The sequence below is a fragment of the Macrobrachium nipponense genome, chromosome 40 (assembly GCF_015104395.2).
Source record: "Macrobrachium nipponense isolate FS-2020 chromosome 40, ASM1510439v2, whole genome shotgun sequence".
NCBI lineage: Eukaryota > Metazoa > Arthropoda > Malacostraca > Decapoda > Palaemonidae > Macrobrachium > Macrobrachium nipponense.
Window position 1 is genome coordinate 27,386,020 of NC_061101.1, and position 19,228 is coordinate 27,405,247.

A 19,228-nucleotide genomic window follows, 5' to 3' on the forward strand; every position below is an offset into this window, starting at 1 on the left:
ATCAAGCGAGGTACACAGGTTCGATTACTGGCCATTGGCTGATGGGCTCACTCCAATAAAATTCTTATGCTTATTTGAACCTATGCAGTGAAGTCAGTACCTGATACACGAGGTTAATAAGGGCCTGGCACTAACAGTCTTATTCTAAAAAGATTTGCCGAGAACTAGAATGCTGACATCATTTGGTGGCACCCGCTTTAAGCGGGAAAAGGGGTAGGGTGAAAAAATCGGCTTGTGAGTTTGTGAGCACGGACGTGACAACTTCTTCAAGCAATTAGTGTAATTAATTCACTATTAGATATGTAACACAGTTTTAGAGCTTACATCTGTCTAAAGAAACATTAAAGATAGCTGTCACCTTAGCCTGAGAGAGAAAAATCATACTACCCTCCCCTCTTCCACTGATATCTTTCATCTTTTGAATAACCACTTTCCTGCTAATCTCAGCGGATGTGTGCCAGTAAACAGACACACTGCATACTGTTGTCAGATGTTTTTATTCCCGTTAAATCAGGAAATAATAATTTGGATTCAGTATGTCACGGTAACGGCACGATTTACTCTTACCAAAAATAACAACGGGTAATATACGTAATTATTATAAGTGATAATGAGAGAGAACTCATAAGCCAATTATATAGGAAGAAGCACTGAACTGAACTAAATGCAGTTAAAGTAAAACTTTAAAGTCTGCCGGAAAATCTAAACCCCAAAGGTTAAAGGAGAGAAGGTTCTCCTAGCGCATCAATAGTACCCTAAAGGTGATGACATCTTTTGCACTTCAAAAACAGAAAGCATGAAATGTAGGCGATTGTAAGCTACCATTATTTATTTCTTATGAGTGAACAGTAAATGAGAAGCAGGTTTGTGAGTACAGGTTCGTCTGTTTGTCATTTGATTTATAGATAAGAAACCCTAAAAGGAAATGAATGATCATGCATTTCCTTACATGTACATTGGTTGAGTCCGTATTATGTACATGTACCTTTTGTCAGGTTACTGCCGTGTTAGTTCTTGCCGAGAGTCCTTTGTACTGATATCTTTGATTATGGCGTTAATGCTATTAGAACTATTAGGAAAATATCAAAGGATTAAAAACAGGTATCAGCTTCGTGTCTTAAACAAAAATAGTAGTTTGTCTAAAACTTTCCAACACTCACTGACGAACGAACTTGGAAAGTTGAATGGGTCATTGTATGTTTTAACTCAAAGTGGGTAACAAGGTCAAACTTACAGTATTAGTGTGCCAAAACTAATACATTTAAAGAAAAGAGATGCGAGAGTAACTAGAACTGCTAGCTTGGAAAGAAATCTTTAAATGGTGAGTGAAATAATAGAGCCCTTGGTTAGTCTTATTACTCTGATGGAAAGAACGTGGATTAGAATAAAGGAAACTGCCCATTCTCTTCTTTTGAACAGTCTGTTCCTTCATCCTCAGGTTTATATACACTGGTTTTCTGGACTTAAATATCCTTCCTAGGATTTTTCTAGTCATGTTGTACACCTCAGGAATCTGTTGACAATTTTTCCTTAATAGGTGTCTTAAAATTGTTGGTTGTAATAGGGGCTCAACAATTAAACTACTATGTGAAACTTTTGACCCCTGCTGCCTCCATGCTTCACTTGCCTTTTGGCTGGCTCTTTAGTCATTCTGTCATCACTCCATGATCATCCCGTTCGCTTCCATTCGTTCTCCCAACTAACTATACTCTGTTTTTTTTCTCATCTGTCCATCCGCCTGTGGTGTTTTTGTATGGTAACACTGCGTCCCGGCCTTTAGATAGTTACATTCAGCTTACATTCAACGATTATAATAATATCCTATTTCGAATATTAACGGTGTAATTCGCATACAGTAAATTATTAAAACACTTTTCGGTTGCAAATGTACACCCAGATATCCTTTTATTTACCTAAAACTTACACATAGCGTAACTATCTAAAGCCCGGGATGCAGTGTTACCATACAAAACCACCACAGGCGGATGGACAGATGAAAAAAAAACAGAGTATAATTATAACGTTGTAAACTGTATTTCTCCCTCTCTATCACCCTTGATTGCTAAATATCAAACGGTGACATTTCCTTTTGGATCCTCTCAGCGTCTTAATAACTCACAGGACGCGCTGAACAGTAACAATTGAAAATGTCCTTACGTTTCATTCGTCATTCAGGCACATTGTTTTCTCCTTTCGAAATTTAGGAGAAAAAATAACAGGCTCAAAGTCAAACAGCTCACTCGTAGGGGTAATGCTACTCTTCGACCAACGCTAGTATTATGACTTATTGAGCTGAACTACATTCGGTTACAAGCATCAGGGTGAATGATGGTAAGATACAGACTTAAATAGGAAATTTGCTACACTGGTTGGTAAAAGGGATCTCTGGAAAAATAATATGTATGCCTCACAAATTGTGCATATGATATGGAAGATGAAAAATGTCAAGATTACCATATGAACTCCGCTAAAACAGCAAACTTGGGATGTAACATTTGTAAATTTCTCCCTTATAGCCAAAGAAAACAGATGAAGCACAGAAAAGCAATGGGGGAACAGGAACAGAATTTGGGCCTGCACTTAGAGATGGTGATAGGTCTAGCCTCTGAAAGGTTGAATATTAACAGGAAAGCAGAAAAGTCTAACGTCCAACCCGAATAGAATGATAGTGTTGCAGTTGAGGGTAAGAAGCTTCCATAACAGTACTAATCGAGGGTTGCCATCTTATGCACACCATTGGGAGGAGTTTTCTGGTGGTTAGTACAAGGCTAATTGAAGTGAAGGGAGTCAGGATCTAAAGAAGCGAGAGGGCAGGACAACTGATCAGTCATTTGATAGATTACATGCGTTTCATTTTTAAGAGGGACACAAAAGACATAGTACACAAAATTTTAGTGCAAGTTGTTTATAAGCCTTAAACTCACGGCTCGGTAAAATGGACCATGGAAACTAAAGACTTAATATTCTAGACGCAGATTTGGCATTTTGAACCTTCAGCATATTTTTCGTAAACGTAGGTTGACAGTGTAAAGAAGTTTAAATAACCTTTTTTATTTAAAAGAACTGAATAGGAGAGGAGACGAAGCGGTAACTGAGTCTTTGGGGTCATTGATTTGATAATGTGTTGTCTCCATCCAGATATGCACATGAGATTCCAGTTAATCGATGTAGAAATAAACATTTGAGGTTGAGAGCAAACTAGCAGAAGAGGAATGGTAGATGGCAAAAGTAAGAGATGACTTCATCACTTGCACGAGTATGCTCAGGAAGAAATGCGAGTGAAGGTACAGAACCATTTAGAAATTTAGAACGCCATGGCAGTTGGGAAAAACCAGTGTTTCACAATTGATAATAATAACTAATATGAAATGATAAATAAAAAGTGGAGTTTCCAGAGAGGAGGAAAGCCATAATTAGGAAGAGTGACTAACGGAACCTCCTTCCTGGATGTCAAAAGCCTTGGAGATATTAAGATATACATAACATGAAGGTTGTCCAAGTGTATGCATGGAAAATGACTAATATTTACTAGGCATTTAGGAAAGGAAGATTCTTAAGTGATTGATAAGCAGAAGCCTTTCTGGTGATCTGGAAGGAGACTTTGATATGAAGTACTTAAAAATTCAGGCGATGAATCAAGTTTGAATAATAACAATATTATACAGTACAAGTCACATTAATAATCATTGGAAGGATTAGAACTTTGTCCTTTCATTGGCTTATGCAAAACCATTAAATGTCTCCAATCTCCATGGATGGAAAATCCTCATGGACCAGTTAGACTGGGAATATTAGGAAATGAAGGAGTAGCAAGATAGACTTAGCAGTGGAAAATATGTCCTGAGTCCTTACAGTATTGACCTGTTTGTGTCAATCTACTGAAATTTGTCAGGGGGGGGTCAAAGAATTTTGTTATCACCTGCAGATGACTTCAGATCCTCAGTTCATTGGGTGTTATAATTTTGGCTGTTTAGATGAAGCTATTTCATTGTTGGACGACCAGTATTCATTAAATGTGTAGTTAGTAGGGTTACTAGAACAGTACAGATACGAATAAAGGAAATTGGTACTGGAAGATAAACTGCACTTGTGAAGTTGTGAAGGAAATTATCTAAAGAAAGGAATACAGCTGTAGAGGACTGGTTTTGTGTCATTTGAAACATGCATGAATCTTCTCAACCAATTTGTATCAGTAAAGACGATCACTCACAAAGGAAATATCTTAGGAAAAGTTTTGTATATGAGCACTTTACTGTGCCCAGGAACTGTGGCTATCATATAACTCGAATCTTCCAAGGACTGATGTCAAGGAAGGCAAAAGTATTTGTGTACAAGGAAACGGGAATTTGTACTTTATGAACTTTATATAAGTTTTAGAATTGAAACTGTTGGTGTAGAAAGAAAAGGTTTGTAATATTCCACACAACTTTTTATCGTGTGTTATTGTGATTGGAAGGCGTAGGAAACTTGACCGCATGCTTCAGTAGTGCCTCGTTAGTAATTATCCAAGCCATCGTAGGTTTTAATGACTTGCAGAAACTCCCAGTGGATTATTGACCAAATCTTCATCATCACCGCTGATAGATAAAGACAGGTTAATGAGACGAAGGTTTTTTAAAAGGTAACTTACAAAAAGTATATTTTAGCCTTATGGATAGTGTAGCGTACTAACAAATGTCATAATGATTTATTTGCCTGAGACTGACTTGACTTCACATTTTGCCCTATTCAAGGCCCTTATGGTTTTTTTCGTTTACCATTGCCTTATAGTACCTTAATATTCAGTGAAAACCCGCGACTCCTGCTGTTACCTGGGTGATAATGAAGATTAATGATTCATTTAATAGAAGGAAAGGCTTGCTCTTTAAACCATTGGCTTATTTAGGAAGCTTTTGTTTGAAGAAATTCCATATTATAGGTTTCCTTCTTGTGCAACTGAAGATGTAATTATTATTATTATTATTATTATTATTATTATTATTATTTTTAAATGCAATCACGACACTTAAGTATATATGACCCCGATGTTAGTTCCGGTTGCCGCAGGTGTTTTAATCGGGTTACCTGCGTACTCAGAAGATCATCTACTTGACCGTCGTGAATTGCAGAGTTTACTCATTCTCGGAAAGCATTTGTTTCTGTCATTGCTGTATGTTTAATGTGCCTTTGGTGCGCGATTCCGTTGCTTTGTCGATTCTGTTAAACTTAATTTTTATTATATAACAGTTTCTGTAGCGTACAAGCTACCTTGAGCAGTCTAAGAGTGTGAGTCATTAATTTTTCGTAATTAGTGTGGTATGTGTTTTGGACTGATGTAAAAACTAACATAAGATATATGTATAGTCGTTCACATAGTCAGTTGAAGATATCCATTAAAGCTTTGGCGAGAATAGTATTGAATGGTTACTTATTTCTTTATTACCCAAACGATAAAGATTCAAAAGCAGATTTTTCCTGTAAAACTTGCAAGTAAAGAAAAAGAGTTAATTGTAATTTAAGTAACGTGCATGCAAGTGCAACAATATGAACGCGTCGTTTTAAATAGGACTTTGTCTGGAATATGCTAGATTAGTAATTACACAGATACACAAGTAAGTATAAAGTCACATGTACACACGCACACGCAAGTGTTATATCGAGGTTCGGAATCCATGCAGGTGTGTCACACACGTTGATAAAGATGGGTTTGGCGCAGCTGTTGGGCGCGTGACCCCCCCCCCCCCCCCCCCCCCCCCCCCCCCCCCCCTCTCTCTCTCTCTCTCTCTCTCTCTCTCTCTCTCTCTCTCTCTTCTCTCCACGTAACTTAACGTGGATGAGTGGATGTCTCGTTAACCTGAGGCCTACAGACGAAATGTGTGTTTGTTGCGAATTTTTGCTCCAGCCTCGATTACTTTATTTTGACAGATGGTTAATGATTTTGGTGTCAGTAATTTCACTGTTTGAGAAAACTGGTTCTAATTGTGCCCTTTAGTTTTCGTTTCTCTGTCATGTGCAGTCAAATCAATAGTCCGCCGACACCCAGTGAACATTAATTTCACTCTGTGGGGAGCGCTCTGGTTTCACTTATGTGATGTCGACGTATTCAAGATTTTGACGACATTTTTGGACTTTATTTGATCTTGTTAATTCATAAATTGTTTCGTATATCTTTCCATATATATATATATATATATATATATATATATATATATATATATATATATATATATATTTATATTTATATTATGCAGACATACATAATTACTCTTAAGTTGTTTCTGTATATCTTGCCATCTATATATATACATATATGCAGACATACGTACATAAATACTCACACCAAGTTATATAATAAAGTTTCTAAACTGAAAATTACATAAACTGACAGCTAGAACATGTTAAAAAAACGCGTTAATCTTACGTGCCTCGAATTCCCTATAATTAGCCTTCGAACGATTTGACACTAATCACGCAAAATAACGAAATAGCGGTTACGCTGGTTTGAAGTGCTTTTGCAGAGGATGTTCATCAGAAAGGCGAGATAACTTCTTGTTGCGTAACTCGAGAAAGTTAGTAAACAACAATCCATCACGAAGGTTTTTATAGGGAAATTATGCTTGACTGATCATTCCATGTTTAGATACAGACACACGTATATATGAACAGCTGAGGCTTATTTGTTTTTCCTCGCGCCATAGAGATTTTCGTTGCTGAATGAGAGATAACAACATTAAAAAAGACACCGTCGCACATTTTTTGTGAGCGAAATAAATACTGGTTATACGACGCCACTCACAATTTTAGTTTTTCGTTTCAGAATCATCACATTCACCGATTTTGTTATTCGTATTATCATTGTCCGAGATCACTGTTGATGCCGTGAGGGTCGGTTTAGCAAATAGGGACTGGCTAGAATGATGAGTAACGCACGTGAGGGTACGAGCTGGTACTCGGACGAGTAAATCTCCACTCAACGCTTCACAGAGTTAGACTGATATCAAGGCATTCCCACTTGGGATAGCAGTGTAAAACCGCCTAGGTGGCAACACCAGTGTTTGATCAGCAAGTGTTGCCAGTCTTTTTCAAAACATCCAGTTTGCTTCTGCATGATACGTCGTCGTTTTCTTTACGGTGTAGTTTAGTTTTGTTGCTACTCCATGTATGTCTGTGTTTGCAGATTTTAACAAGTAAGCTCCGTTTTTGCATATAGAAAAGTGTTCATATCTACGTAATTCTTTACAGGCGAAAAAAAATAGATGAGATGATTAATTTTGAATCATGACTTTAGATTTCTTCATATTCATCTTGTAAGGGGAAGTTGATTTTCACCGTTTTTCATTCGGGACGTCATTCATGCTGTCTTGAAAACAGCGTCTTGTTATCGCTAGTCACTGATAACTGAAGATAAGTTGAGTGTTGCTACTTTCTTGGCTGCATGGTGCGCCAATTAGATTGCATTCCAAGACATAATTTCTATTTTAAGGTATACCATATCAATAAAGCAGTTGTTACAGGATTTAGAAAGTTCCAAGTTATTCGCAGAACGTGCACGCCTCTTTTATAATTGTGTTTTTTATGCGTGATGGTTTCCGTGGCGGGTGGTGTTTGTCAGTCCACCTACGTGTTTTAAAACTCTCCCGATTGGTATTTCGCTTCAGAGTAAGAAGTTGGGTTTATTGCTCCAGTTCTACCGTCAGCTTTGTCAGCAGTTTTATTCATCTGAAACGAATCCAACGAATGAAGACGAAATATATAACTCTTCTAGCACGAAAATGTTTACTTGCTGATGTCTAGTAATTACTACATTCGTCGTTTCTGTGCGCACATCCGGGGTCAATCACATCTCCACAGATGCTGCGTGTGCGCTGACGTAGTATTTTTAAACTCTTCCCCTTCACCCAGATTCACATGGCAATCCGTACTACTATTCTTATTTAGACGGAATTCTGGAGTCATCAAAGGGAAAGAATCCATTGATTTTGTATTATGAAATCGATGCAGATTGTCTCTAGCTTATATTGGATACGTATTCTCGATGAAAATTCATTAGTCACCAAAGAAATGGCATATAGTATTTGCGTCGTTATTCAAGGGGTGTAAACATTTGCTTTGAATTGTATTAACAAGGGCAATCATATTTTATAATCCATTGTTAAAATTTTTGTGGAAGGAGTTGCGTTCAAGCATCGATCTGCCAGAGTCTGGCATTGCATTAGATCAAGCTTTCAAGTTACCCTCTGCCCACTTTTTTAGGGAATGTCGGCGGCCGTTCGAGAGAATTACTAATAAAATATAAATGTAGGACTGTGGAATAGAATCAGGTATATGAGAGAGATGCCCACTTTGGTGAGTAGTAGAATTATTTGGATATATGCAGAATTACTTTGCTAATATAAAAATCGAGCAAATTTTGATTGGAGACAACAGTTTTTTTTTTCTTTTTGAGAATTAGACTCTCTCTCTCTCTCTCTCTCTCTCTCTCTCTCTCTCTCTCTCTCTCTCTCTCTCTCTCTCTCTCTCTCTCTCATACACACACACCTTTAGATGTATATATTTCGAAATGAGTAAGTTTACTCAGCTGTGGATGTATATATGTATGTGTTAGTTTTATATTTTTATGCTTCATGGGAACGTATTTATGCCTTACAAATACGGCGAAGTAATACAAATAAAGAATGCCGAAAATTTGCTTGGAAACTTGACAGGAAAATGTAAAAGCACCAGAGCCTTCTCGAGCTTATAGCTTCAGCCTTAGTCTATGTGCATTTGAGCTGATTCCTTTTTGACAGGAAGTTATGGCTGTAGGATGATATCGATTTTATATATCCAGGGATAGGGATGCGACGATTGAACTGACAAGAAAACTTCGTCGGGGTGATAGGGGTTCCTTCACCATTCCCTTATTCCCACTGGGCGTCTTAATGCACCTTAACCCGTGAAAACTAACGAACAAAGTTGTTTTAAGTGTATTCAAAACTTTGGCTATTCATCAAACTAATTCCCCCCCCCTCTCTCTCTCTCTCTCTCTCTCTCTCTCTCTCTCTCTCTCTCTCTCTCTCTCTCTCTCTGTTCGTGTACATACATTATATGTGCGTGTATGTATATTTATATATATATCATAATAAATATGTTTGTGTGGGAAGGAAAACTTATTGGAAATGAATGCAAAATTTAGAATGACAGATACAAGGTAAGAAGTAGCGGAGGAAAAATGTAACCCTATTGAATTAGTAGGCATCTTGAATGTATTTTAAAATATATGGTAGAAGAGACAACTGAAGGGATTAAGTAATGAGTCGTGTATGTTTGGTAAGCCAAGAGAGAATATTTGAGTGGCTTGATTAGAGTGCACGTGTTATTTTCGAGGGAAGCTTTTATAGCGGTGAACAAATTCACAATGATTTTGTCTGAAAGACTAATGAAAAGATGACATGATTTTTAGAAGGGTTTTGATCAAGAAAGAAAAATGAATGTCATACGGTTCAGTTTTTGAGGTTAAAAACGAGATAAGTTCTGCTGTGTGTGATTATAATATATTAATTGTGCTCACGCTCCTCTTGGATATCAGTGCACTACATTTCCAGTTCTTTTGTACCCTTACTAGGTCCTCCTCTCCTCTAATATCATTATCCATTCTTTCCACTTCAAACCATCTTAAATTACTCTGATCCATTCTTTCACTTGTGTTAATCCTTTTCATTCTTATATATTATTCTTATACTGTATTTGCTTGGCTGACAGTATGTCTCGGTAGATCTATCCTTTTTTTGTTTCATTTATTTTCAACATCTACATTTCATTTCTCAAGAGAGTAGGATCGAAATCCTGTCATACATTTCCACTTTGGTTTTCATTGACAGTCATACCTTAACTTGCCATTAGCTCTCACCTTGTTACATTTTTGACGTCACCTGTTCTGTGACTTGCCTCTCGGTCTACCATTATCTGTTATATTTGCTCCCATATTAACATTCATTGCTATTTTGTCGCGGTTGCTATTTATCGTCACAACCTCACTCTTTCTGTCATTCGTATCCAACAGCTCTCCTCTTGCAAACAGTTTCAGACTTGTTTACTAGTTTCTGCAGTTTTTCTTCAATATCCTCATTCAGCTATGTATCATCTGCAAACACCAACAATGGTATAATGCGCCATCTTAAATTCACCTGCATGATTTTGTCTCGGTGCTATTTATCGTCACAACCTCACTCTTTCTGTCATTCCTACCAAAACAGCTCTCTCTTGCAAACAGTTTCAGACTTGTTTATTAGTTTCTGCAGTTTTCTTCTTCAATATCCTCATTCAGCATGTATCATCTGCAAACACCAACAGTGGTATAATGCATTCACAACTTATGTTCGGTTTCCACAACTTTGTATTTCCCTTAATTATCTTTCTCTGTCAAGATATGGCACATCTGTTTATATATATTGCTCCTGTTATCAAAAACTTATAATGGAGTATTTATCCACATCCTTCACATTTCTTCCCTGCTAGTGCTATCGTAACCTTTTCTGGGTCCTTATATTTCCCGAAATTGGTTTTCCCTTTCAAATTTCTCCATACACAACCAGAAACTACATACACCATATATATATATATATATATATATATAATATATATATATATATATATATATATATATATATATAATATAAGTATAAATGTATGAATTACAACCTATATTTGAAAATTAAACAGTTTTTATTTCAAACTTTATAACTCAAGGTCAGAATTAGAGCTCTTATTACGCCTACGTTCCGGATATACCACACCTGTTAGTACGATGAACTAACTGGAAAACCGGATATGCTATCAAAAAATGTCGAGGGGTGGGTGAGCAAGGTTAACTTGTACACGCCTTTGTGTTTGTTACATCAAAAATCTTCCCATAACGCACTGGCACAAACGCATGAATGTGTACGTTGACGTATATGTTAACACACATATATATATATATATATATATATATATATATATATATATACACATATACATACATACATACATACATATATACATACATATATACATATATACAGTTACATACATACAGAGTTCTTTACATGCACTGTTTGACATGAAAATTTTTGGGGTTTAAGAGGACATTGCTTCAAACAGAAGTCATGAGTTGTTGCTTCAAACAGAAGTCATGAGTTGTGGATATTGTTGAAATATAATTTTTTTTTCCTTTAAATGCTTACAAGTATCCTATTTATATTTAGAAAACGTCGACGACGGTGAAGTAAAAAAAAATCCAGTAATGCAATGAAATATGAAATTCCTCGTAAGAGAAAAAGGATGCGAAGTGAAAAAGGTAATACTTATCAATTAGCCGTACATGTTTTCGTGAATACAGGCTGCCACTCAAGTGCTAGGCCTTTCTGAATCTCAGGAAGGGAGGGACTGAAAGAGATAAGATAAACCACGTCATCTCTGTGACGCCGATAAGTGACAAATATCGAGCGGGCTGGATCGGTGGTGTAGAGAAGAATAAGTGTATGGTTTATAGATTATGTAGAATATATGTATATGCACGACTTGGATAATGCAATTATACTTTGAAATTGTCATTATGCATACGCACACACACATACATATATATATATATATATATATATATATATATATATATATATATATATATATATATATATATATATATATATATATATAATATACACACACACACACACCCAACAATCAGGACAGTAGAAGTTCGGATGATAAACGATCAGGTGTTCATGGAAAGGCCTTCTGTTCACATTGTGTTTATTCAAAAGCCGACGTTTCATATCGCTGGATGTATTTTCAAGGCTGAAAAAGCTGTTAAAATATTGAATAACTGCATACGCAAGCTAAACTGTATTTACAAACTTAATTTATTTTATTTATATTAAAAAAACACAGTGGCACCATATTGGTGGTAATAGTTAGACTAAAAACAGAGCAATAAATGAATAGGAATACAAAAACAAAAACAGGCAGTGAACATGAAGTGTTGTTCATATATATATATTATATATTATACATATAATATATATATATAATATATAATATATATATATATATATAAATAATCTTTCTAATTATTAAAATAATATTATAAAATATGTATATATATAATATACACACACACACATATACATACACACACATATACTCCTCAGTTTTCAGGAAATTTTTGGATGAGGTTGCTAGTCCCATAACATTAATTATTCTGGTTATAGCCTATATTACTCGATTAACTATAGCTCATTGCTGAGGTCAGGAAGATACATTGGGGTTTACATTAATGGACCCAAATTGCTTTCCATATCAGAAACTCGACCTTGTAATTTTCGTGAGTTTGCCCTCCTGACATAGGGTTCCAGGTGGCAAAAGCACCAGACTCCTCCATTTTGAAGCAGTAAGTTTTCTCATATCTTTTGTTTTACAAAGAGTGTCTACTCTTGGTATACATGTGGCCTCTCTCTCTCTCTCTCTCTCTCTCTCTCTCTCTCTCTCTCTCTCTCTCTCTCTCTCTCTCTCTCTCGAGAGAGAGAGAGAGAGAGAGAGACTTTTCCGAAAGATCAATGGATACGATGCAAGAGCGCAAAGTTCACTTGAAGCAGTAATTGATCTTCATAATTTAACACCTGTTATTTACCGTTCATCGCCTATATCTCAAATATAATTTAAAGGACTAAGAAGTAAAAAGCAGAATTTTAAAGAATTTCAATATTTTAAAAAATATGTAACCAACAAAAGGCAACCAAGATTAGGCTAGCGTCTGTATGGAAGTACGGATAAGTATTTCAACTGAGGAAGTTGTGCGAACGCAAAAATGACGGAATGATATATCAGTGAGAAATATTTTGCATGATATTTAAGTATGGAACCCTGCACATGTTATAGCAGTAAATGGCACACAAATATATCAAACAGATTCAGCGATATCAGGAAGCAAAGGCTTCTTAAATGTATCAGGGAATGAAATAAACAACAGAAGTCAGCTTGTACACGGGAAGTTGTGTGTCCGTGGAATAGTGAGTGAGGTATCGTAGAGGTTACTTGTATGACCTTGGTTAATATGCTTCTCAAGAGGTAATGTTTGAATAACTTCTTTATTACGAGTACTTTCAATATCTGAAAACGCATTTTATACACACACACACACACACACACACACACATATATATATATATATATATATATATATATAATATACATATATATATATGTATGTATGTATATGTGTATGTATACATACTTTTAAGGATTCATTAATGAGGAAATTTAACACTCATAAATTAATTTGTCAGGTTTACAATAATCTTGCAATAAGGCCTGTCAGTTTATCAGTTTTCTCACTTATGTCTGATCACAAAAGACAGAACCCGTTCTTATATCGCATATTCACGTTAACAACAATATGCAAGCCACTACTACATTGATAACATGCATGCAGGCAAAAAAGGCAACTGTTTGGTATTGCTTGGATTTGGTTACGCAATATCTTGAATGAGTGACCTTGGCAAAGTTCGCGGATCGAAAAAACATTGGCCTTATCCGATTTGACTCTCTCAAAATTCTTAACACCGTGCGACAGTGAATAACAAGGTTGCAGAGCTGAGAACGATATACAAGTGAGACTCGGTGTGACAAGGAATTGAATTATTAGTTAAATAATTTAACGGGTAGTTACATGGCAGACTGTTACTGAGGCAATAAATCAATATGAAAACAAGGATATTTCGGTGACAGCAGAAATGTTTTTCTTTAGATATGTCAACTTATTATTTTATTACGCGATACTTTCGGAATACGTTAGCAATTTAGGAGGTTGATAACATGATTGCTTTTAAAAGCAACTGAAGGAAAACTTAAAATTCATCTTGTGTGACATCGCTTTCTTTGCTGGGCCGTCTGGAACTCAAAATGGCTCTTGATCAATTGCATGCCAATTTCCAAGCTTCCATTCACTTGAAAGTTCAGTACCGCCAGGACACTATCAGGCGGGTCGCATAGGGGCAGCAAGAGCGGATACGAATTTGGTAAAGGTGAGGTTAACAGAGTGGATTGTGTCGTTTTCGGTCTCTTTTAATAGAAGTGAAAAGAAGGGAGTTCACCGTATGGCCGCTTACATGGTGCATCTACAGGGTTTGTACTGTACTTGTGTTCCTTACTTCTGTATGGATTAATAGCTGAGAGAAGACTGTCATCAGAATAGTCTGCCCGTCGTTTGGTGCCTGTCATTCTAGTCAATGACCCTGATTGGTAGAACTAGGTCATTTGGGTGTAACTGCCTGCTTTAGCTTCCGCTTCCAACAAAGCGATGACGGTCCCGTGGTTCCAATGAAGACTAAATTGAATAGTTTTATTCGCCTTTCTGGCCTCGTGGCATGTAAATAGGGAACCAGTTGTTGAATTCTCATAGGGGTCGTCTGATTCCCTACTACCTTTGATGGAGGCGTTTGGGATATCTTATTATTTTTTTTATGTAGTATGATGAAAAGATGAGAAAGTTATGTCATAATTGCTTGTGATATGAAAGGTCTCTTAGGATTATAAAACCTGCTATGAGGAGAGGAAGTGGTCGACGGTATGAAAGATCTTTAAAAGTAGTGTGTAACGAGGAAGAACGAATCAAACTCCATCTTAAAATAATTCTTGTTGTTTGTGTTTCTGTCCTAGATAGAATCTGTACACTTTCAAACAGTTCATTTGATAACCGAAATGTTTATAAGGTATTATGTGAATGTTGTATGGCAAGCCATTATATTGTTATTTACGTAAAGAGTAATGTTGATGGATCCTGGTTCTAATCTTATCATGTTGACACATAGTTTTCATAATGTGTAGGCAACAACGTTATGCAAGCGCTGCATTTATTAAGAAGAGTTGATGCATTATGACAGGACACGTCTTTGTGTCAAAGACCTTATCATCTGAAGTATTTCTTAGGCGGTGATAGTCTTCGTTTTAAATTGCATCTATAGGTAAACGAGTATCATATTTTGAAGTCGCAAAGGCTAGGAACTTACTACAAAATTGTTGCATGTTGTGAAATGAGTAAAATTCTCTGCAAGTATGTTTAACAGTAAAGAAAATGAGAAAGATTGTAAATAAAATGGTAATCTTCTGAACTACCTATAAACAAGAAGTTATGATGTTACAGTGGCTCTGTATTTAGTAAAATCACTGTTAACGTATAGTTACGATGAAATAGTATTTCAGTTCCTCCAATGTTCCACTTCCTCTTTTATCTTTCCTGATTGAAACCAATAAATTTATAACCGGGTACATTGAGCATGAAGGCGAAAAGAGAAGGAAATTGCTATTTTACATCTTTGGTGAACCTTTATGAATTAAGAGATAGAAAGAGCGCTGGCATTTATATTATGCAGTTTTCTATTCACTTTCTGTATATGGTGCACGTGCGCACTACGTGATTACACAAACACACACACACACACATATATATATATATATATATATATATATATTATATATATATAAATACACACACACATATATATATATATAATATATATATATATATATATATATATATATATATATATATATATATATATATATACACACACATATATATATATATATATATATATATATACATACACATACACATACATACATACATATATATATATTAAAAGACGTTAAAGACAACACGGGGAAATATTGGGAATTATGAAAAGCTACACACTGGCGCACAGGTGTTGATCTCATTTGAACACGTTTTGGTACAAGATGCTTTACATCCCTCCTCGATTGAGACAATCGGATAATGAGACTGATAAGGAGGGATGTAAAGCATCTTGTACCGAAACATTAAAATGAGATCAATACCTGTGAGCCAGTGTGTAGCTTTTCATAATTACCAATATTTCCCTGTGTTGACCTTAACGTCTTTTAATATATATATTATATATATATATATATATATATATATATATGTATATATATATATATATATGTGTGTGTGTGTGTGTGTGTGTGTGTGTGTGTAATCACGTAGTGCGCACGTGCATCATATACAGAAAATGAATAGAAAACTGCATAATGTAAATGCCAGCGCTCTTTCTATCTCTTAATTCTTAAAGGTTCACGAAACATGTAAAATAGCAATTTCTTTCTCTTTTCGCCTTTATGCTCAATGTACCCGGTTTATAAATATATTGGTTTCAATCAGGAAAGATAAAAGATTAAGTGGAACATTGGAACATTGGAGGAACTGAGATATTTCATCGTAACTATACGTTAACAGTGATTTGACTAAATACAGAGCCACTGTAACATCATAACCTATTTATAGGTAGTTCAGATGATTACCATTTTATTTATAATCTTTCTCATTTTATATGCAGTCATTTGGCTATCAATTGTAATTTGAAACTCGCTGTAATTTACGAGCTGGTGATCAGTAAAGTAAAATAGAAGTCGAAGGCTTGTCCAGTTATGGTTCAGTATATGTTTCCATGTTTTTACCAGCTAGCCTCTATGCTTTGTATGAGATGTAATACTAATTTCAGGTACGACTGAGGCGACTCTTACTTAAACATGTCCATATTTAGACGTTCCCAGAATGCAGAGTATGGCGTAAGGTCTGTCTTTGAAGACGAGGAACAGTCTTTCGAAAGCTTTGGATTGGAAAAAAACACTAGATTAGGTGAGTGAATATTGGTTACAGTATCCTGTATTTACTGAAATCAATTTGTTTAGATTTTTTGTTTTTGGGTTGGGAAATTAGATATGAAATCCTCTTTGGACGTAATCAGCATAGTAGTGTAAGAAGAGCGTAAGTTTAAAAGGGTTGATCGTATAAAAGAAAGAACAATTAAGGCGCGATCTGGAAAAAAAAACAAACAAACATTAAAGGTGAACTCGACGATGAGGTGGAGAGTGAAGGCAGAATGTAATCATCAGTCAATAATGTGTGGTCTCCAACGTACATTTTAATTCTTTTAAGCTCGCAGAAAGATTTTTATCGTCTCATCTCAAAGTATTTTTCTATATAGGTTTTAGAACCACCTGTTTTCTTTTCAACGGAAAATGAATACACAAAAGCAAAACTGGTATTGATGCAAATTCTGTTAGTGTAAATTAAGGCCAGCCAAATTGATTTCAAGAATACGGATTAGTGTAAATTATAAGCTAGGTAGCGGATGTTGATAGTGAGTTCCGAACGGAAACCCCCCCCCCCCCTCTCTCTCTCTCTCTCTCTCTCTCTCTCTCTCTCTCTCTCTCTCTCTCTCTCTCTCATCGAATCAGTTGGTAGGACGGTGATCCTCAGAGATTGTTTGAAGGTCACGGAGGTGTTTGAACGTTGGTAGCATGAGTAATTCTTTATATTGTAAGTGAATCGACGGTTTTGTTCCTCTTTAATGATTGAAGCTTCCAGACCGGAGGGGCACAGCGGGTTTCTCTCTTAGGCCATTATTTCCGTTCCTGCTACTAATAGCCGGTGAAACAGAGGCTGTTCTCTTCCCGTTATTTCCACTTATAGCGCTATCCTGAAGGTAGCTGCTCACTCACCTTGACGGATGAGTCCTGGTCATCCTAATATGTTAATGAATCGAAGTGAGGCCCGCATTTCTCCCTTAAGCAATTGTGCTTAAATATTATGTTATGATGCCAGCTGGATAAACGTTTGCAGTTATATTTTCTGTTACATTGTTCATTCTCTTTGTAGGCATTGCCATTTCATTTTTATAAGTTGTATACATATTTGTCATTGTTGCTGTTAGATCCCCTACTCGTGTGTTTGCTTAGAATTGGTTCATTGTATTCGTGGTAATATTTCCACAAATCGTTTATTGGCCCGCTCAAGTGAGCCCATAGTGATACCGTCAATCTGCTCGGACATTGTGCTCATAGGACATTTGTTAGTGACCTCGTCCTTGGATATACCAATCAGGGTTTTTGATGTCCAGTTCCGGTTGTTGCTTGGTTTGGTGATATCGTCATTATACACTGTTGCTAGCATGTATACGATGGTTCTGTGGAGAGACTAGACGCTGAGGGAATCTATGATAGCTACTATCGGTTAGTTACTACTGACGAATTGAAGGAAGACTTCTGACAATGTAATGAGGTCGGAGGAGGGGGTGGTGTCAATTCAAGATGGCGTTGGGTGATTGGCGTCAGGAGATCTGTCAGCTTCTTTATAGTTTACTGCTGAAACGGTTTTTACATATAAGCCAGGCTAAAATCTACCACAATTTTTGGGTTTTTTGTTTACTATCCTGACAAGATTAATTTGCTGGCTTGCAGCCTGATGTCATCTACAGGATGACGCGTGATCATATTAAATCGAGTCTCTTCGAGGGTCTTCATCGTCAAAACTGTATATATGTATGTGTGTTTGTGTATAATACGCACACAGACATATAATTTACCCACATGACTTTATATCTAATTATGTACATTTTTACAATTAAGGCCGCACTAGGAACGTGCTGGCGTGTTGCCGATGGATGCACCGAAGCATTATTAATTCTTTGTTTGTTGATTTGTGTATGTATATCGTATTTATGTTTGTGTACATTTTATGTGCCCACGTATGTAAACATGTCTCTGTTAGAGGGGGTGTGGCGGGGTGAGGGGGCTAGGGTGGGCTTAGCCTGAGTCATCTCTTTTACAGAAAAGAACAATTTCAGCCTCCTCTCAAAATGTATGGACACGTTATAGAAACGTGAACGATTCTCACTACATATGGTCATACCATGCTTACTCTGCCCTTATTTGTATGTAAGTCTTACGTACATGGTTGCTTTGCGCAACCGTGTGTTTTTCACATATGCGGAACATTACACTATACCACGTGACCTATAATAAGGTTACGTACTTTGGATTATAGTGATGTCTTCAAGTTAAATGGCTTCTTTCTTCATTCGTGAGGTTCATTCTTGTTACACGTTCCACGGTATTTCAGGAAACTCTCTCCCTCTCCCCCAATGGTACCTTATTCTGGTTATGCAGTAGTTTATGCGTAACAAAATAGTATATGGAAGTTGTCCTTCCAGTGACTAGAACATTTGAAATTATTTTTTCTGCAGAATGTTCGTTATTCTGCAGAAAAGATAACTACTACTATTGCCCTAGTCAACCAGCTGACTGCCGAAGCAAGAATAAAATCCAGTACAGAAATATTTTACAGCTTCTTCGGTGTTACTTCATAAACCATGCAGAAGCCAGAATTGAGAGAGATCACTCCTCTCTTAACTGATTTGTCTTACCCATG

The 19,228-nt window shown here is 36.3% G+C and overlaps 1 protein-coding gene across 9 annotated transcripts in view; it reads right to left on the bottom strand.

Moving 5' to 3' along the window:
• Window positions 1-19,228, bottom strand: part of LOC135212043 (myb-like protein X) — a 92,072-nt gene that overhangs the window by 54,817 nt on the left and 18,027 nt on the right. The window contains exon 1 of one of the 9 annotated variants that reach the window (XM_064245356.1): window positions 6,910-6,988. The exons of 7 other annotated variants lie outside the window; for them this stretch is intronic. The gene's annotated coding sequence lies outside the window, so the exon portion shown is untranslated. Of the gene's footprint in view, window positions 1-6,775; window positions 6,871-6,909; window positions 6,989-19,228 lie in introns of those variants that run through there. One more of the 9 variants, XM_064245357.1, reaches the window with a different exon arrangement.